The sequence below is a fragment of the Podarcis pityusensis genome (genome assembly GCF_964106645.2).
Source record: "Podarcis pityusensis genome assembly, chromosome: 5".
NCBI lineage: Eukaryota > Metazoa > Chordata > Lepidosauria > Squamata > Lacertidae > Podarcis > Podarcis pityusensis.
In genome coordinates, this window is record NC_138032.1 from 34282094 (window position 1) to 34304420 (window position 22327).

Below are 22327 nucleotides of genomic sequence, written 5' to 3' on the forward strand. Positions count from 1 at the left end.
GTGGCTGAGTGAAGATGACATTGCCTTGTGAAAGGGGAAAGAATACGACCAGATGGACCTTGAATTTTTTTCCCCACTTTATGAGTCACCTGTCATTTTGCATATTTCTTTTTTTAGGACTAGAATGAGCATACCAGACCTATCTCAATCTGGTTTCAGGCCTGGTTTTGGTACAGAAACTATTTCGATGAGCCCAATGAACGATGCTGAGAAAAGGGACAAGGGATAAGCAACTCTGCTTATTCTCCTGGAGTTCTCTGTGGCTTTTGATACCACCACAGAATCATAGAGTTGGGATGCCAAGGCGCATCTAGTCCAAGCCCAATGCAGGAACACCAACCGTTCTGAAAGTGTGATTATCAGGGACAATCTGTTCAATCCAGCCAATGAAATCTTATTTCAACTACAGCGCCTCTAAATTTCATTTGCTAATCTGATGATAGGTTGGTTACCTGATGTCGATGAAAACTGAAGTTGTACAGCGTTAGAAGATTGCAGGGCTGCTCTTGCAGGGACAAGTGGGTTAAATCTGCTGCCTTCTTGGTACCTGTTTTTGCTTTAGAGTTAATAATAATAATAATAATTTATTATTTATACCCCGCCCATCTGGCTGGGTTTCCCCAGCCACTCTGGGCGGCTCCCAACAGAATGAATGATAAAAAAGGGATAAAAGCATATCAGTATGTAATGAATGATGATTTGCAGGGTTAAAGAAAGAGAAAAATGGTGTGAAAAGTATAAAGATAGAGGTAATCTATATCTGACACAACAGCTTAGAAAGAGTAAAAATTTCGAGGTCTTAGACCAAAGGAAGGAAGTCAATGTATGTATGTAATGACTAGATTAGAATGATGATATCGTTTTATTTATAGATGTGTGTTTTGGTTTTGGTTTTTTGTGTTCTTTTTTTCTCTTGTGTTTTGTTTTTGTTTTGTTTTTTTCTTGTTTGTACTGTTTTATTTTGGATTCAATCTTTGTTAATTTTTGTTGTAATTTTGCTTTGAAAATAAATAAATAAATAAATAAATAAGCGATAAAACACCACGCATTAAAAACTTCCCTAACTTCCAAAATATATGGGGATCCGATATGGACCTGTAGACTCATGGAAGGCAACAGAAGGAAGGATGGGGATAGCACTCTCACCCAACCCAGGTGTGATGAGGTACCCATTTAAATAACACCTGGATAGGCCTAGAGCAGGGTTTTTCAGACTGAGGGTCACATTTCCACCTCGGTAATCTTCCAAGGGCCTACATCCCAGTGGTAGGCAGGACCAGAGGCAAAAATGGGCAAAGCAACAAGCGTACATTTTACCTTTGTACAATAGACTAGTTTCTACACGCACTCACAAAGAATCATAGAATTGTAGAGTTGGAAAGGGACCCCAGGGTCATCTAGTCCAACCCTCTGCAAGACAGGAATCTCAGCTGAAACATCCATGACAGATGGCCACCCAGCCTCCAGAGGGAGACCATTCAATTGTTAAACAGCTCTTACTGTCAGAAAGTTCTTCCTGCTGTTTAGTCTCCTTTCTTGTAATTTGAAGAGCTATTGGTTTGAGTCCTGCCCTCCATAGTCTTTTTCTGGAGAGAATGAGTTGCAGGACTGAGGGTGCCTACCTGGAAAAAAAACTTTCAAAACATGGTGCGGGGAGATTACAGCACAACATCAAGACATCTATGGTACAGCGTCCCCTCATATTTTCCTTCTGACTCCAGTGCTGTTTATCATCGACATTAAGCTGCTGAGTCATGTCATCTAGAGGGTTTGAGTCAGGTGAGGTGCCTTTTGTATGTTATCATCAACACCTAGCTCAGTTTCTCCTTTTCATGAGATTCGGGTGAGGCAGTAAAAGTGCTGAATGGGTGTCTGAGATCAGTAATGGACAGGATCTTGGCCAATCAACTGAAGGGCAATCAATTTAAGAAGGATGTGCTGTGGGCAAGTCGTATTCTGGGGGAAAAGTTGTACTCCCTCTACAGCAGATTTGGGGGACTTGTGGTCCTTCAGGTGTTCCTGTCATGCACTGGTTGCCAATTTGCTGCCAGACCAAGTTCAAAGTTCTTGTGTTAATTCACAAAGCCCTAAACAACATGGGCCCAAAGTCCCTTAAGGACCATCTGATCCCTTATACTCCACCTCAATCACTGAGAACCTGATGGGTCACTTTTGGCGGTTCCTCATGCCCTTGAGGTTTGCTTGGCCTTCACTAGAAACTGAGTCTTTAGTGTGGTAGGCCCTGCCTTGTAGAACTCCTTACCAGTTGAGGTTTGGCAGGAACCATCTCTGCCTTCTGTCTTCTGAAAACTGTACTGTTTAGATAGGCCTTCATAGTATGAATTTCTCCAACCCAGTGTTCTCCAGACTGCAACTTCTATCATTCCTAAACATTAACAGCCCTGGTCAATGAGGCTTATGGAAGACACCAGTTTGCAGAAAGCTGGTGTACACCACTCTGTGGAGCAAGGGCAAGGAGACAGAGACAACATCCACCAGACCTAATAAAACAGAAGACAGTGGGGAACCAAGGACTGAACCCCATGTCAGGGATGTTTCAAGTTCTGATATTAGCAAACTCGAGGAAACAAAAAGGTGCTCACAGAGTTTTCACTACAATCTTATTTGCACTGGTTGTGAGAAGTCAAAACAGCACTCTCCACCTTGGTCTAGTTAAGTCACTGTTCCAGACAGACTATCTTAAGTTGTGCGGAACTGGTAAATTATCTCATTATATAGGTATACTTATAGTCTACTTATATAATTACTTCCTTCTTTTTTTATATAAAAAGTAATGAAGCATAATGGCACTTGGGTTTCTCATATTATTATTCACAGTGCATAGTGTTTGGAGCTGTCCTTCCTACCCTCAAATGAGTTTGCTCATCTGATGTTTAGTAGAAAACAGGAACATAATGCATCTATTTAGCAATTCCTTTTTTTGTGACTTTCTTTCTCTCTTGGAACACATTTAAACCTCAGGATCCCATAGCTCGCCCACCCACCGCCCAATCAATCTGTTATGTTTCCTAACCCAGTATCATGATGGTATGTTTCATTCAGTGCATCTTCCCACACACCTCAGATATGGAGTAAACCAGAATAGGATACAGAAGGAGAAGGCTCCTCTTTCTCCTGCCCACACTCCCTAGCTCAGAGAAGGCTGGATTGACATGAGCAGAACAGATTGACTCCACTATGCCTCACTTCCATGGCAGTGGCTTGAAAAAGTACAGGAATTTCCAAATGCCAAAAAACTGCATGGGTAACTCTAAGCCTCTCAAGGAGAATTTAGATGGATGCCTTCTTTGACCGCCTTCATTTAATGAACAAGAAGCTTGATGCATAATATTTGATAAAGACTGGGTATACAACATAGGATTTCTGTAAGAAATGAGGGTGGAGGCCAGAAGGAAATACCAGTCGGTGTGCAGTAATAATACATCTTGCACTGCAAAGTATTTTCGGTACAGATTAGATTCCCATGCTAAGTTGAGAACGCAACTGCCTAGACTTCGCCAGAATGATATTTTTATGCTTTTGTGAGTCACTGATTCTCCAGAGCCTGTGCAATTGGCCTTTTCCATTTTCCATTTTCTCTCAATGGTGTGATAAATGCCAAGTGTGTCACAGATCACCAGAGATGTCACTGACACGAACCAACAGATGCCCATAATATTTGCAATGCCACATCCTGTGCAGCACTCCAAACAGTACTAGAAGTGGGCAAGAGGGAAATAATATGTTTCCACTGATTAAAAATAATAATACTGCATCTTCCAGTGTCACCGAGATCTAATTTTCCCACAACAGACTTGCTTGGCCTGGGGGGTGGGCAGGAAATTTCAGTCTGCTGTCACAACCAAGAAACAACAGTACACAATAAAGCAATCGTCTAGAAAAGCTTGAGATACTAAACTAAAGCCTTTCTAAAAGAACAGCACCTAAATCTTAAGTCATAGTTGCTCAAGTCCAAAGGGCAAGCCTTGCTGGAGTGTATGTCTTACGAAGTGGCTGTAAAAACAGGGTAGCTGTTTATACTTGAGAGAGGATTCTGGCACTGGGCATCTATTTCTAGCTTCTTCTCCATTCCCTCTTCCTCGCTACACATCCTTCCAAAGCAGTCCCAACATAATAACTGAGAATACAACCATTCTCCCACATGCTGAGGTCATTCAGGCAGACAGCTCACTGACTGGAATGTTGCTATAGTGCTGGAGCCCTAAAGCTGTTAACTCCCTGGTGATGAAGGGGGTAGAGGCAGAACGCATGCCGGACTGGGAAATCCAGACAGAAAAGGATTAGTATCACATGAAGGGGATCTCCTGCATGGAGCTCTCTAACTCAACCCCCCACCCCACAGTCCTCAAATTAAAAGACATTTGCGATATAGAAGGATCAAGAAGAGACAGACACCTTTGCAGCTTGGTTTGGAGAGAAATTAATCCACCACAATAGTGGGCCAGGAGTAAGGGTTTTAAAGACTCTAACAGAAGAAATCTAGCCAACCCAACGCTCTCTTTTATAACTTCCAAAAGGTAAATAAAAGTATTCAAGGAAGCATTTCCATATACAGTGTTAACTCGGTTTTCGAGCGTAATCCGTTCCGGAAGACCCAGTTCTGAAACGTCCGGAAACCGAAAACTCAACAGCCGACAGCTAAGTCTCAGGATCTTGCACTCAGTGGAAGCCACATGGCATGTTCGACTTCTGAGGCGTGTTCGAAAACCAAAGCATTTACTTCCGGTTTTATAGCATTCGTAAACCGAAATGTTCATCAACAGCGAGGCTCGAAAACCGAGGTACCACTGTATGCTTTTCCTAGTGATGTTGCTGAAACAGCCATTAGATTGCTACCAAGTTGCTTTTTCTCTAGTATTCATCAACACTGGTACTTCTTGAAATGTCCTCAGGGTTCCTTCTGATACTCACCTTACTTAGCCACTCCAGTCTGTGTCCTTGCTGGGAAACGTCAATCACACTGGAAGATCCAGGACCAATGAGTGGAGCACCTCAGGACTTTGTTGCCCTCATACACACTGAAGCAAGGAGCTGCACTGTGCACTCCCAACCCTCCTGGTCGAAAATTTCTGGAAGCGGTGGGGAACGTTCAGTCTGCCGGCTTAATTTCCCCAAATCATACCCACCTGCCCACACCTGGTGCCAAATGGGGCCAGTGGAAACCAACTCAGAGTGCTCCCGGTGATTCTGTCAGCACCGATCAGCAGCAACAAGAAGCCTACAGCCATCAGCTGTGCTACAGAATTTCCCACTGGGCATTTCCTAACACAGCTGTAAGTGGGGCTTCCCTGCAAATATCCCTTCACATCACCAGCCTGAATCACAGCCAGCAGTGAAGAAGGATCTTCTTCTGTAGGTGTGGCTTCAATCCTGCCTGCAAAGGATTTTGTTTTGCCAAAATGATTCGGGTGGGGTGAGGGAAGTCAGAATCTGGCTGAAGACTTCTCTTAAGATCAGAGAGGCATGGAATTGCACATACATTGCCGTGCTTCCTACATGACAACAGATAGTTTCAAAGAACAATCTATGACGTGGTGAGTAAATACTACTATAACCTACATTGTGGACACTCTTAAATGGTGACATGTGTGGAGTTTTCTATTCTCTTTTTTTTTCTGCACTCCCACCCTCTTTTTAGGGAGACAGAGCAGCCCACCCTATTTACCTTTATAAATAAACATTTTGACTTAACATTTTACTTATGGGGAACTAATTGTTTGTTCCCGTACTATAAACGCCAAGCCAGCACAATTCTCCTGAATGCAATATTCAAACCCTGCTGTCAGGTTAATTATAGTTAAACAGAAAACCATTAAGCTATTACTAGTGCAGCCACATCCAATCCAAAAGAGCCATAAGCCAAAAGCAGCTGTAGTTTCTTTCTGGCAGCTCCCCACCCCCACCCCCAGTGTTAGAAACTGAGATATGGAAGCTAGGAGCTAAATGGACCTTAAACCTAGGTTATGGGCGCAAAAACAGAATGTCTAGGTGCACTAGACAAGAGTACAAAGCTGAAAATGAATGAACTGCAGCTAACATATTATGTTCATTTTTCACATGGTCTGGTCCTTCCCCTGCCCACCCCCCTAATATTCTTAAGAGGGTCTCTTCTTCAGTCTTCAGAGAGTAGTTGGAAGAGGGGAGGCAGAAAAAGGTCTTCCTTTCCTTCCACTCTGCAGTTTTAATCTGAAATCTTAGGCGCAGTACTGCGCCCAGAGCTCAGAAACCGCTTGTGCTAATGAAATTCCCTGTCACAAAACACACCTAGAACAATGGGAATTTCAAACACTGCCCCCCATCCCTTTTCTTTTGTTCATGGCCTGCTATGCCTGGGCATTACCTAAGGATCTGTTAACATCAAAACAAAAGGAATTTGAAACTGAGCATCATGAACCCTGCTAGGAAGCCCGCAGAACCAACTGGCAGAAACTACCGTAACTTAAAATTTGCTTCCTTGTTCTTTTTTCTTCCATGCACAAGGAAGTGCAGCACAAATGGGCAAACCACAGATATTGAGATAAGTGGTGCTCAGTGCAACACCACCCTCAAATCACAACCAAAAACTATGGAAGCCTCAGAAGGGAACCTTTGTGGTTTTCCTTCTTTGAACTGTGGAAACTTGCACTGCCCACTGGGCCTGAACTCCAAATACAGACAAGATATTTCTGTTAATACTACTAGACATGGAATCTGTCCCATGCTTAAAGTAATGTAGACCAGGTATCTTCAGCCTTTTCCAACCCAAAGACCCACTTTTAACCCAGACATGCATTTGGGGACCCATGTCTCAATATCTTGCCATATCTTCTTCTTCTTCTTCTTCTTCTTCTTCTTCTTCTTCTTCTTCTTCTTTGGCGATCACTCATAGCCGAGTAAGATTGCCTTCCATAACACAGTTTTAACAGTGTGTCCGTAAGTGACTGTGGAGGCCAATTCTGGATCCACATGTCCTTCCACAGTGGGGACATTGATTTCTGGGCAGGAGTTGATCACGGTGTGGATTTGCCAAGCGTACCTTCCTCTTAGCACATTTCTCCCTTGCGTCCCGAGTTCGAGTGTCTTCAAAGTCCATGACACCTTTGGTAAAGGCTGTTCACCAATTGGAGCACTCGCAGGCAAGTGTTTCCCAATTCTTGATGTTTGTACTACGTTTTTTTTAGATTTGTCTTGAGACAGTCTTTAAACCTCTTTTGTTGACCACCAGCATTACACTTTCCACTTTTAAGTTCGGAATAGAGTAGTTGCTTTGGAAGACAATCATCAGGCATTCGTACAACATGACCAGTCCAATGAAGCTGATGTTGAAGAATCATTGCTTCAACACTGGTGATCTTTGCTCCTTCCAGTACACTGGTATTAGTTCGCCTGTCTTCCCAAGTGATGTGTAACATTTTTCGGAGACACCGTTGATGGAATCTTTTGAGGAGTTGGAGATGGTGTTTATAAGTGGTCCATGTTCCACAAGCCATGTAGTATACACTGAGATCCACCTTAGATCAGGCTGTGATCCACTGGTGGTTCCCTACCACTAGTGGGTCCCATCCCACCAGTTGAAGACCAGTGATAGACACTGCATACCCACCCAATCAATCAATCAATCAATCAATCAATCTATACCGCCATATCATGTCATATTATGACATCATATTATGACATCATCATGTACAATGTTAAGACATAAAACACCAATTTAAAAAATAAAAATACAAGTAACTGGCTAATCAGAAATAAAAAATTATTTATTTTTTTATAATAATTTTTATTAAATTTTTCCTTTTACAAATTTGCCATCTCAAACATTATTCACAAATTTCAACTTTTTGGACTTCCGCCAGCTTCTCCACCAATCATCCATATTTTTCATTTTTACGCATTCTCTATATTTAGTATTGCCATTTAGTATTATCCTTTCAATTCTATTTCTTTTTTACAATGCATCTTTAACTTTCACAAAGCCTCTTTAAAACCCACTAGCGTTGTCTGTTTGTCACATATGCTTTTCAGATAATCTGTGAACTTTCCCCAGTCCTCGATGAACTTGTGATCCCGCTGATATCTGATCTTCCCAGTCAATTTGTCCAATTCTGCATAGTCCATTAGTTTCATTCTCCACTCTTCAAGGGTCGGTAACTCCTCTTGTTTCCATTTTTGGGCCATTAATATTCTTGCCGCTGTTACTGCATATTGAAAAAGTTTGTGGTCCCTTCTATTTATCTCTCTTCCTATTATTCCTAACAAAAAGGCTTCTGGTATCTTTACAAATGCGTATTTAAACATCTTCTTCAACTCATTGTATATCATTTCCCAGAAACCCTTTACCTTCTTACATTCCCACCACATATGGAAAAACGATCCTTCTTTTTCTTTACATTTCCAACACTTATTACATGTTTTAAACATTTTTGCTAACTTAACCCGTGTAATATACCATCTATATACCATTTTCATAATATTCTCCTTTAACGCAGTACATGCAGTAAATTTCATATTTTCATTCCATACTTTTTCCCAATCAACCAATTGTCTATTATAACCAAAGTCTCTGGCCCAATGTATCATAACAGACTTTACCTCCTCATCCATCGTTTGCCATTCCAACAACATTTTATACATTTTTGACATTATCTTATAATCATTATTTATTATCTCTGTTTGAAATTTTGATTCTTTTTCTGTATATCCACTCTCTTTAAAATCCTTTTTAAACATTTCATTTACCTGGAAATAATGCAACCAATCAAACACATGTTCTTTTACTTGTTCATATGGCTTCATTTTCCATTTCCCCCCTTCTTTAATTATTAAATCACCGTAAGTAATCCAATTCCCTCTCATATTAATTTTCTTTACACTCATAACCTCTAATGGAGACAACCAGTGTGGGACTTTAGGTTCTAATACATTTTTATACCTATCCCATATTTCTATTAAGGATCTCCAGAAGATATGATTCTCAAAACCCTTATGACTTTTCTTCTTCTCCAACCATAAATACGCGTGCCATCCAAATCTGTTATCAAATCCTTCTAAGTCTAACAGTTTGTTATTTTTTAATTTTATCCATGGCTTCAACCAGCAGAGACAAGATGCTTCGTAATATAATTTCAAGTCTGGCAGGGCAAAGCCTCCTCTTTCCTTCGCATCTGTTAATAACTTAAATTGTATTCTAGGCTTTTTACCCTGCCAAATATATCTTGAAATTACTCTTTGCCACTCTTTAAAGATCGTTGTCCCTTTGATTATAGGAATCATTTGAAATAAGAATAACATCTTTGGAAGCACGCTCATTTTAATCATTGAGATTCTACCCCAAAAAGAGAGTTTCATCCTTCCCCATACCTCCAGATCTTTTTTAATTCCATTCCACACCAGTGTATAATTGTTTTGAAATAAATCAATATTTTTTGAAGTTAACCATATTCCCAAATATTTTACCTTCTTCACCACTTCAATCCCTGTTTCTCGTTGCATTGCTTCTATTACACTCTGGTCCATATTCTTAACCATTACTTTGGTTTTTTTCTTATTTAATATAAACTCGGCCACCTTGCCAAATTGTTCAATCTCCTCTAACACCTCATTTAAACTTTTTAAGGGATCTTCTATTGTTATTACCAGGTCATTGGCAAAGGCTTTAACTTTATATTCGTTTTGACCTACTGTCACCCCTTTTATTAATTCATTTCGTCTGACTGAACTCAGAAGAACTTCCAGAACCATTATGAATAGCAGTGGCGAAAGAGGACATCCCTGTCTTGTACCTTTCAGTATCTTCACTTCTTCTGTAATTACATTTTTCACAATCAGTTTAGCTCTTTGCTCTGTATAAATCACCCTTATTCCATTATAAAAATCGTTCCCCACCTCCATGAGTTCTAAATTTTTTAACATAAATTCCCATGATATATTATCAAATGCCTTCTCCGCATCTACAAACATTAATATAGCTTGTTTCTCATTCCTAGCTGTCAGGGAACTGACATCGGAGCTAGAGGCGGAGGGAAGGCTCTCAAATGATGCTGGAGAAGGGCCCAGCAGGGAGAGAGGCAGCTCAGCAGATGGGGAAGCAAATCAGCGCAACACCAGGAATAAAGAGGGGCAGATGGGGGAATCGGCGAGAGGGCTCCAGGACTCTTCACCGGACACCAGCGGGGAGAGCACGGGTCCTCCGCTACCCACGCCCTCCCTGCGCAGAAGACTTCCGCGCAGGGAGAGTAGGAGGAGACTTGGCGTCAAGCAACTTTTATGTTGGAAAAGGTTTAAGAAACGCCCTCTGACGGATTCTGCTAGCGACTGAGGCAGCCACGAAGTGAAGGGCTGTCCAGACAGAAAGGTTTAACAAGGCAACATAGCCAGGAGAGGCGGCAACTTACGCACGAGCAACCCATACTCATTACACTAGCAGTCAGATATTCCAGAGTATTTATTATGTTTCTAACATTATCTTTCATCTGCCTGCCTGGAAGAAAACCTGCTTGATCTTCATGAATAAATTCTCGCAATACCTTTTTTAATCTTTTTGCTAATATTCCAGAAAATGTTTAAAATAACCTTTGTTAAGAAACCAGAAGCATATTTATTAGGAATTACAGGTACCAATATTCCAAAAGAGCAGAAAAGACTTTTCATGTAGGGAACAACAGCCACCCGGATGTTACTAGCCCAAAGTTGGAAAGAAGACAAAGTCCCTACCAGAGAGGAATGGCAAACCAAGCTGATGGACTATGCCGAGATGGCAAAACGTACTGGAAAACTCAGAAACCAAGAGGGCAAAAACTTCACAAAAGAAATTTATAAGTTATTTAGGAGATCCTTATGGTATCCTGGGCCCAATAACCTTAGCAAATTAACTATCATGATTTTGGAGGGGGGGTTAAAGTCCCTTGCTGCTTTATTGAGATGTTATAATACAATCAAACAAACCAACAATGACAGATTGCACAATACAAATCAGACATCAATGATATTTTAAAAAGGAAAACATATAGCAAGAAACATGTCCCCACGCAGTAAAGAAACAGACAAAACAACAGGGCATACTAGCATACCATGCAATAAAATCCACATTTGAAAATTAGTTGTATTGACAAAAGCATACTAGAAGCAATATGCTGAGAATTAAGACACCAGACCTCTCCCAAAAGAGAACTGTGATTAAAATAGCTGTGTATAGTAGCATCTATGTTAGCTGAAACCAGGAAATCGCAACAAAGAACTCTCAGTAATCAATACCAGTTTCCAGGATTCCTACCGAAGAGTGCGAAATTAACTCTTAATGAGAATAGTCTAAGAGGCATACGTCTTTATGACCCATGGTCTAAAGTGGAGGCAAAATGAAAAGTTCTACTAAGAAAAGAAGCATCATTTACTGACTTGGTGCAGTCCTTTTATCACTGTTTACAAACTGATGCAATTTTAACATAGAAAGATTTAATGGGAACAACTTGTTCACTAGATAAACGATCTCGTTCTCTCTTTAGAAATTATTGGTTTCTCTATTGCAGGCCTTTCATCTCTGTTCACCAACTTTTAAATAGAAAGATCCAGAGATTATTTTATTACTTTTCATCACACTGTACATTAGCTACCACCATTTCATATCTGAATGTTCCTTCGTAAATCTATGGTGCACTAATGGAGACTTTGCCTACCTGTTACCCTCCAGAAGTTTTGAATGACGACTCTCACCAGTCCCAGTCAGCATGGTCAATGGTTGAGGATGATGGGACTTGTAGTACATGAAAGTACATGAAAAGCAGCAGGTTGGGAAAAGTTGAGCTAAGGCTTAGAGTACATTTACTTTGATGAAGAAGAGCTGCGGAAGGGACATGGAAGAGACTTAAGGGCCTCGGATATAAGGTTACCAGGTTAATGCGCTAGATCGATGGGATAATAAGGACTGACAAAACCCGGGACCAGGAGGAAGGGACGCTGGGTGAAGATTGGATTGTTTTTATTTCTTTTTCTACTATCAATTTTATAAAATTGATGAATGTTAGAAAAATGTTGGAATGAAATTACTTGGCTTTAGTAAAAATGTTTAAAGTATTATGTAAGAATATTATGGTTATGAGAAGTTGGTAAAAATAAGATTTAAGTTTTAAGTTTCAAGGTTTTTTATAGTAAGATAAGATTAAAATAGTTTAAGGTAATGTAATGACAGAATATTATGAAATATGGAAAGGATTTGCTGCGACAATTACCAACTAGGATACAAAAAAAGGGAGGAGGAGGAGGTCAAAGAAAGAAGGTAATGACAGTTGAGGATTTGAGAATAATGGATTTGTTTTTAAATGTTTGTGGTGTATTTTTGTTTTTTTTGGAATTTGTATTGTTGGATGTGGTTTGTTTTTTCTTTTCTTTGTTCTTTCTTTCTTCTTCTTCTACTTTGTTTTCTTTTGTAACTTTTAAAAAAACAAAAATTCCAATAAATATCATTTAAAAAAAAAAATAGAGTACATTTACTTTGGATGTGGTTGGTCACCCAGACTCAAAAAAGGATATTGTGGAACTAGAAAAGGTACAGGATAACGAAGACCAATGGGTTTGGGGAAGTTTCCCTATAAAGTATGGGTAGGCAAACTAAGGCCCGGGGGCCAGATTCAGCCCAATCGCCTTCTAAATCCGGCCCACGGACAGTTCAGGAATCAGCGTGTTTTTACATGAGCAGAATGTGTCATTTTATTTAAAATGCGTCTCTGGGTTATTTGTAGGGCATAATAATTTGTTCTCCACACACACACACACCAAAAAAAAATAGTTCGGCCCCCCACAAGGTCTGAGGGACAGTGGACCAGCCCCCTGTGGAAAAGGTTTGCTGACCCCTGCTATAAAGCAAATCTTAAGAGGTTAGGTAAGAAGCTGCCTTATACAGAGTCAAACCATTGGTCCATCTAGTTTAGTGTTGTTTACACTGACTTGCAGAGGCTCTCTAGGGTTTCAGATGGACTTTTCTTGCAGTCCTGCCTATAGATGCCATGACCTGAGCTTGGGATCATCCAGCAAATCTGATGAGCAGTATTATTTACAAAACACACAAGTAATTAAAGGGATTCATTAGTACAAGATAGACCAATGGCCCTTGGCTTAGCCGGCTTTTAGATGACTAGATACGCTCATGGAAGTCACGTCGGTTAAGGGTTCTTAGCCAAAACAACTGAAAATGAAGCTTTTGTGCTCGGAGACAATTCTGCTCTGATTATCAGATGCTCAGAACAAATAACTGGGCTGGATGTTTCCATCAGGCCCTGCTTATGAAGCTACCAGGGCCATCTGGCTTGCAGCCAGTGCTGGAAATGGAGAACACCTAAGGAATGAAACAAGCTCCTTAGGTTATGGATTCCCTTTCCATGGAGGCTTCCAAGACAAGAATCAACAGGCACCCACTGGCATGGTTTAGGCATAAAATACTGGTGCCTGAGGAGACAGAGTTGATCCCAGAGGTTGCCAGGACACCCGCTAGCTCTGTGATTCTACTGAGCAAGAATCAACATTTCAACAACATCTTCAGAATAAGCAAGAGCCTTGAAAATGTCTCATGAATGAAAAAGACACCCCAATTGCTCAGTCTGTTATAACTTGCATGCTACTTGCACAGTTTACATGATCATGGCAGATCATGAATCTGTGAGTGTGAAGTAGCACTTCAGGTGATGTGACAAGAAGTACCAGGCAGCATGTTCTGTCTCATTTACTTATAAAATCATTTGAGCACTGCATTCTTGGTTTTTAAAAGCTTTTTTCTTAATTCTGATGTTGCCACTTATAATTGAGAGACACTTTTGGACTCTGGGTACAATCCAAAACCACTAAAATCAACTGGTGTCCAGTGTTAGTTCTACTCAGAGTAAACCTATTGAAAATAATGGGCACAACTAGTTTGGTACATTAATTTCAATGGGTCTAGCCTTAATCTAGTTCGGTTGGTTATAACCCATGATAGATGATAGGGCTGTCTGAATTTTCATCACATGAACCATGCACATTTGACTCTGTGCCGTGTGATGTCTTATTTTCAGATGAAAATTTCTAGCATGCTGGGAAGCACAACAAGTGCCTCTCACCAGCTGAGTCACCAGACAGAATGAGCAAGGGCATATGCCAAGGGTACAACTGGATACAGACAGACAATCCTCACCACAGCTATACCTAATTCAGCCGTATCATCTTCTACAACCCAATTTGTATAAAAAGAGCTTAGTTGATCTAACACTCTCTAAAACAACTTGCATATGACAACCGCAGCCTTAAGCCATGATTCTGTGGCGCTGGATTGCCACCACTCATTTCAGCAGCATTAGCTGTGATGTACAAAAGATACACAAATGAGAATACAAACAAGTACCATCTTTCAAGTGAATGGGTTTACGAAAGTCAGATCAACTTTCTCCAAAACTAAATGAAGTTAGTCATATTTTGGATACACAATGGATTCAACAATATCATCTGGTCCATATTACATGAAAGAGGCAACAGTTTGTGGATTGTAGGCCTGCCTCAAACCCCACTACAAGGTAGTTCATGAAAGGATATGTGTTGAAATTTCCCTTTTATCAAGTGTCTGTCTCAGAGGAATGAAGAACTGATTGCTGATTGCCTTTAACAGTAGCTTGAAAGGGACCCAGATAATGCAGTATAATAAAATGTGAAATTTTATCATGGCTTCCTGGAACTCTGGCTCCAGTAAAATTGTATTGTTGCTACCATCACTTTTGTTGTTGCTGCTGTTGATTTGAAGGCAAAATGTAATGCCACCTATTTAGAGAATGTCAGGCTTCCAGTCCCAGTAATCATACTCATGTTGGTTCCATGCTATGATCTGCGAAAGGGTGTGACGAGACAAGCAGTTTAAAGCTGCTCTGTCTGTCAAGGGAACTTACTATTTCAGTACTTAATTTCTTCTCACTTTCCTTTTACACTTCAGTGAAAAGAAGCATTTGTGTCATGTTTCATCAGGCTTTCATTTTGTTCTCGTTAACGAATTATCCTGCTTTTACAAATGGAAGAGAAACAAGCCCAAATCTTATAGGTTGGTTTCGATCGTAAGAGACCCAACGTCTCTGGCTCCAGACAATTCCTTGCTGTTCAGAAATAGGTCTATTTGCGCAGAGTGGAGGGGGGGGGGCAGGAGAGGGCTGAAAAGCTCCATCATTGGACTTACTGGTGAGTAATTTATAGTTGCTTGCCACAGCAGATTGAAAACTTGTATTCAGTACATAGTTCATTTTAAATCTAATTTAAGCTCCTTTTCCACTTACACTGGAACCAGGAATGAGGCTATTCTCCTGTTTATCTTGCATAAGGGAGATCAGGGTTGATACTGTGTGCTTGGACTTTTCAATTAAGCCCTTTGACAAGGCCGTTTAGTCGAAGATTCAGAAGCGAAAGAGGGGGAAGGGGGGAAAAAATAAGAAGTTTTGTCGTGATACAAAAGAGGATGCCCTTTTATGGATTTGCAACTGATCCAACAATAAATGTCCAGTTACCAACTGCCAGTTGTCACACTAGAACAAAATTCCCAAGGGTCACTCTTGAAATTCTGGAAGCCAAGAGAGGGCCTTGGAAGAAGAAGAAAACAAAGACCAAGCCAGGTGTCCTCTGAGAACCCCACCTGAGATCACTATGGGCTTGCTGTAAAAATATAACAGCCTCACAAACAAACCCACATATGAGATCACATTTCCGCTGCACACACCTGCCTAAGAAAACCTGTGTTAATCATTTGTGGCAGATTTTTATGAATTTATATATAGAGAGAAATCTAACATAGCTCGTTCTTACTTGCCCCAGGTAGTCACGCCAATGGCAACTTTACAAACCACCAAAGCTTTCCATTGTTTGCATTTCCTTATCCCAAGAAGAAATGACTGAAACAAGACCCGCTAATTATGTGTTCTTTTTTGCTTTCAACCATCTCAGACTGATTCCTAGTATTGTGTAAATATAAAGCAAGCACCACCATCTCTTGCCCAATTTCCAGAGAAATGAAGTGAGGTAAGAGGTTGTTATCAGACAACATAGTCTCTGATAACTTTGTTTTAAATAAAGGCACGTCTGAAGAACACAAAGTGATGGAAATTTCTTATTGACCTACTCTATTTGAAGAAGTTCTGTTTCTCTGTAAATAATTACAATCTGGTTATTGATGTCTGTGGCAATGTTTCTATTACCAAGCCACATATTAAACTTTTGCTCATAAAAAACCCTGTATTTTGTTTTAAAATACAGCTATAATTATTTGAATTATAGCTCGTAAGTGGAGCCCTCCCTGTGGAAAGCCCTCTCATCAGATGTCAAGGAGATAAACTATACAACATTCAGAAAACATCTGCAGGCAGCCTTGTAACAGGAAGTTTTTAACGTTTGATGTTTTATTATGTTTTTATATATGTTGGAGGGACGTGGGTGGTGCTGTGGGTTAAAGCACAGAGCCTAAGACTTGCCGATCAGAAGGTCGGCGGTTCGAATCCCTGCGACGGGGTGAGCTCCTGTTGCTCAGTCCCTGCTCCTGCCAACCTAGCAGTTTGAAAGCACGTCAAAGTGCAAGTAGATAAATAGGTATTGCTCCAGCGGGAAGGTAAACAGTGTTTCCGTGCGCTGCTCTGGTTCGTCAGAAGCGGCTTAGTCATGCTGGCCACATGACCCGGAAGCTGTATGCCGGCTCCCTCGGCCAATAAAGCGAGATGAGCGCCGCAACCCCAGAGTCAGTCACGACTGGAACTAATAGTCAGGGGTCCCTTCACCTTTAATATCTATGTTGGAAGCCACCAAGAGTGGCTGAGGCAACCCAACAGCAACAACAGCAACTCATATTTTCTTGAAAAAAAATCAAACAAGAACAAAGAACCTAGACGACAAAGATCACTACCTCAAGAAAAAGAGAAAACTTCCAGGAGATCTGGGACTGAAATAAACAAGGCTAAATTGATATAGGATGGGCAAAACATTTGTGTTTGTGAGGAATATTCATTAAGCGGTGCTGTGAGAATTCCGCCCTCCAAGAAGTTACTGAAGGTGGGCATAAAATGTAAGTGGCACTTTTCACTACAAATTACAGTGGGGTTGTTTTAACTACATAAACAGCTGAGTCTGGACACTTGAAATAGAATGGTAGTCAGAGAATGAACCAAATTTTTAACATTGATTGTAAAAATGTATACTGTTGAATGTACAGCTCAGTGGTAGAGCATCTCTGCATGTGGAAGGCCTCAGGTTCAATCTCTGGCATGGCATCATACAACTGTAGAGTTCAAGGGTCATCTAGTCCAACCCCTGCAATGCAGAAATCTCAGCTAAAGCAAACATGACAGACGGCCAGCCAAACCCTGCTTAAAAACCCCCAGTGAAGGAGAGTCCACAACCTCCCAAGAGAGTTTGTTCCACTGCTGAACTGCTCTTACTGCCAAGAAAGTTCTTCCTGATGTTTGGTTGAAATCGTCTTTCTTGTAACTTGAAGCCATTGGTTTGAGTCCTATGTTCCAGAGAAGGAGAAAACATGTTTGCTCCATCTTCCATGGGACAGCCATTTAGATATTTGAAGTCTCCTCCTTTCCAGGCTAAACCTACCCAGCTCCTTCAACTGTTCCTCATAAGGCTTGGCTTACAGACCCTTGATTATCTTGGCTTCCCTCCTCTGCACATTTCCAGCTTGTCAACATCCTCCTTAAATTGTGCCTTCTAGAACTACCCATCTCCAGGTCGAACTTGGATTGTCCCATCTGAAGCCCTGGAGAAGAGCTGCCAGTCAGTTTAGACAATATCAGACTAGCTCAGACATCCCCACCCTTTGGCCCTCCAGATGTTTTGGACTACAATTCCCACCATCCCTGACCACTGGCCCTGTTAGCTAGGGATCATGGGAGTTGTAGGCCAAAACATCTGGAGGGCCGCAAGTTGGGGATGCCTGGACTAGATCAACCAATGGGTCTGACTCTGTATAACAGGGGTCGGCAATGTGCGGCCCATGGACCAGATGCGTCCCACGAAGACCATTTTACTGGCCTACAAGCCGCCCCCAAACCAAGCTGCCTGCTCGGCAAGTCCCCCATGTGCTGCGCTAAACCGGCACAGCACGGCGCAGGGACTTGCCGAGCGGCACCGGAAAGTGCATGTGCGCATGTGCAGATACTGAAAATCGCATCTGTGCATGTCCAGATGCCGAAAATTGCTTCTGCGCAGATGTGATTTTCAGCATCTGGGCATGCGCAGAAGTAATTTCCAGCACCGCACTGTGCCAGTCCGGCCCACGGACGCTCTCCATGGGAGTGATCAGGCCCATGGCTGGTAAACCTTGCCCACCCCTGCTGTATAAGGTAGCTTATTATATTCCTAAACAATGTGACCCTGTGCACACCTCAAAATTTGGTGTGGTAGGGTGGGGGGAAATCAGCAGAAGTGGTGTAGAATTTATTGTGCTTGCCTAAGATTGGGAGCACCAAGTTCAAATCCCTATTCAGCTGCAAGCCTCACAGGATGACTTTGGGCAATTGGATCACATACCTTTTGGGGCTGCTGAGAATAAAATAGAGAACACACACAATGATTCAAGTACATTAAGAGGAAAGGCAGTGTATAAACCTTATGAATAATAAGAAACAGATATAGCATCTCTACAAGAACCATATTTTTAAAAGATTCCCTATTTAAAATGAATTAAAGCTGAAGATCTCGCTCCATTAACTAACCCTTAAAAGTTGTTTAATTTTTTATTTTTTTTAAAAAAGTATCCAGTTTTCTCGGAGGGGTAATTTATGTAGAAAACATCTGCCCTGCCCAATGCATTTGCATCACTTGCAGCGGCTGATGTTGATTCAAAACTAAACAATCCTATAAAATCAATAAAGCAGCATAAAAACAGGGAAAGGTTGGGCAGATTTAAAGATCCTAAAAGGAGGATCTGCCATATAAAATCTATCCACCTGACAAAAGAAATGCTTGCTAGAACAGGAAAGTTCAAACATCTTTTAAAAATAGGAAGAGAAGGGGCTAAATGGATCTCACAGAGCAAGGTGTTTCACAAACCTTTCTGTGTTCCTCAGATGAAGGGAAGTATATAAACTTAATAAAACAAATAATTAAACCAACCAACCAACAAACAAACAAACAAACTCTGGTTCAGTCATTGAGAAGACTCTCAATGCCTGGTTTTTTTTGTCCCTAGCAACATTGATTCCATAATCACAAAGTTCTTTATTAGATTCCATAGGCTTAAAGAGAGACAGATGATAGAGATAGATAGAGGAGCCTGAAACAACTTAATAATACTTGGCACAGCATATTCCTAACAAGACCAGGAGTCTACAAGGTAAAAAACAACCTTGAAGGCAGCTCTTAAGCAGTACTGAAGTCATCACCAGTACTACTATTGTTACTTAATTGAGGTATATTCTCCATCAGCGCCCATGGAACTTTAAATAATATTTCTCTGCCCCAAAGAGCATGCCAACCTAAAGTTTGACATTGAACAACGGCACAGATTAAAAGGAAACAACGGTGACAAGGAAATGAATGTGCAGAAATTCATTTGCACATACTTAAGGGGTTTTCCTGCAACATGAGATTCTAGTGTATCCCACACAGTAGTTTTACAAATTCCTTTGCTATTTAAAAAATTTTTGGCTCTTAGACCTGAAACTAGTTGTGAGTGTTTTCTTGTGAGAGAAAACCCTGTCATTACTGAAACTCTGTCTTTTTCATTTACTGTACGGATTATAAGATCAAACACTCCAAAAGTAATCAAAGGTTTTCTTCATTTAGTTGTACTTAAAGATGTCTTCTGCCCCATGTCTTGAATGTTGTTTAAATCCTTCAAGGAAATAATTTGGTTCCTACCATTGGTACAGACCTTTCCTAAAAAATAAATTAAAAAAATATTGGGTAAAACCCAGCCAAAATTAAGCAAACAGAATTAAACACTGTTTCCTTCTCTCTGAAATTGCTTGGACTGAAAAATGCTTAACTTTGGCAGGATCATGTCCACTATTTATTTATTTGTGTGTCTAAGCATGTAACAGTCTTTTTTTTTTTTTTTTTTTTTTTTTTAGAAAAAAAGATATACTTGTTGCCTATTGCACTGTATCCATGGGAAAGAATTACAGAAGCGGATAGGAGAATTTAATGCAAGGATGGGGAACCTGTGATGGTCCATTTGGGTTAGGACTACAAGTCCCATCATTCCTAATCACCGGGCCATGCTAGCTGGGGCTGAGGGGAGTCCAACAGCATATTTGTGTACAGAAGAGAGCTCTCACACACTCTGTTTATGGAGAACCAGCCACACAAAGAATGGTGCTGACATTGTCTCCTACATGCAAAGCTCTGCTAGAATACAGGCAGTATCACCTAGCTATTCAGAAGAGGTGGCAAAAACATCCCAACCCCACTCCTGGTTGAACAGGTGATCAGCATACCTGCAGCTTTCAAACAGGACTCAGCAACTGCAAGAATACACAGTACTGTATAGTGGATGTCCTGTCATGTATCAGGTGACAGACACCAGACCTGAAATGAACTACAGTGGTATCTTGGTTTTCGAACACCTTAGTTCACGAACAACTTGGAATTAGAACACTGCAAAACCAGTTGTTCCGGTTTTCGAACCTTTTTTCAGAAGCCGAACGTGCTCCGTTTTGAGTCCCAGTGTTTCCTGTTGTGCTGCTAATTTGCATCCCCCCACTGTAATTCAAGCCATCCATTTCCAATTGCAGTGTTCTGAGGTGATATTTGGAGCTTATATTTGGTGCTTTTGTTTTTGCTATTTATTATGCGTTTTTTGTTTTGATGCTTTTTCAGTTAATTTGTTTTTGTGACTGTGTGGATCCCAGTTCAGCTACTGATTGATTGATTGTGTGACCACGGAAATGGATAAAAGCCCCCCATCCAAACAATGACTATCATCAGTGCAGGTAAGAAAAAAAATTAATTTTAATTTTTATCATCTAAAATATTGTTTTATTTATTTTATAGTACTGTTTATTGCTTTTATTTTATGGATCAATGGTCTCACAAGATAGTAAAATTCATGTTAAATTGCTGTTTTAGGGGTTGTTTTTAAAAGTCTGGAACGGATTAATCCGTTTTGCATTACTTTCTATGGGAAAGTGCGCCTTGGTTTTGGAACACTTTGATTTTGGAACAGATTTCCAGAACGGATTAAGTTTGAGACTTTCCTCACCTGGGGAAAGAAAGGGAATTGTGGAAAAAGGAATGTCAAACTGAGAGAGGAAGGGAGAAGCAAACTTCAAATTTTAAAAACAGTCCACTGAAAAGTCAATTACTGAATTTAAGAAGTGAAGAAAAATTGATGTAGGGTTTATGAACACATGTTTAAAGGTTTAATTGGGTGTTCTGTGTGCTTCCTTTTGCTCATAGGGAGAAGGCAAAATAGAAACCTAAATACTTGAATCAATTTGCAAGCTCCTAATGTAACATCCCATTACAATGTTGTAATTAGTACCGCAGTTAATCAAGTAGGCAAAGCGAACATGGATCTTCATTTAAGCAAACAAATGCTAGGCTTTTCAAAGTCTGCACTTTCCCCATTCCTCTTTTCATTATACATTCCAATGCTCATTTCAAGAGGCTTCTTCGCTAACCAAAAAAATGTAGAAAGGTAAGAAAGCAAACCTAGGTAGCAAAGTAACAGCATACAGTACATAAAAACCTGTTCTCTATGAGAGTGAGGAAATGGTAATTAATAACGCGACCATAAGTAAAGCTTTGGCATGAACTTTACAGTACTCTCCTTTTACTCATTTATGGCAACCAATTTCAGGATTTATTGTCATATTTTAAAAGTACTCCACACTTTGTCCCAAACATAACGTATAATCCAGGCCACAAACAGGTTTTTCTGAGAGCAGCAGGACAACCACTAGAAGCACTAATCCTGCACATCCTCCAGGTTCCCTGCAACTTGACTGATCTTCCACTTCCTTGGGTGTCACCTGCAGCGACTCCACAGCCTAAGATGAACAACTTCATTAAAGAAAGTTCAAGCACCAACAAGTTAGAGGACTTAGACACCAGACACCATCCCTCTGAGCCTTCCTTATTGTGAGATCAAAGCATTGTGGGAATACACATAACAGGTAACTCACAACTTGTGTATGGGGCACACTTCGGGGATTGCATGTAAAGACAAGATCGTGTATAGTCAAAACAACCCTGGAACTGCTTCCGTGTAAACATACTTACTTTTCTGAAACTGGTGCACCAGGTAGGCTTGAGCCACCACACAAAATGGAGAGATTTTAATCATTGATTAACTGGCTTACAAGCAGAGGCTACAACAAAAAGCTGTGTTCAC

General features: G+C 40.6%; 1 protein-coding gene across 4 annotated transcripts in view; it reads right to left on the minus strand.

Moving 5' to 3' along the window:
* ST6GAL1 (ST6 beta-galactoside alpha-2,6-sialyltransferase 1) overlaps positions 1–22327 on the minus strand; it is a 71734-nt gene that overhangs the window by 39108 nt on the left and 10299 nt on the right. Inside the window, exon 1 of one of the 4 annotated variants that reach the window (XM_081006954.1) lies at positions 4933–5208. The exons of the other annotated variants lie outside the window; for them this stretch is intronic. The gene's annotated coding sequence lies outside the window, so the exon portion shown is untranslated. Of the gene's footprint in view, positions 1–4932; positions 5209–22327 lie in introns of those variants that run through there. 4 annotated transcript variants of the gene reach the window in all.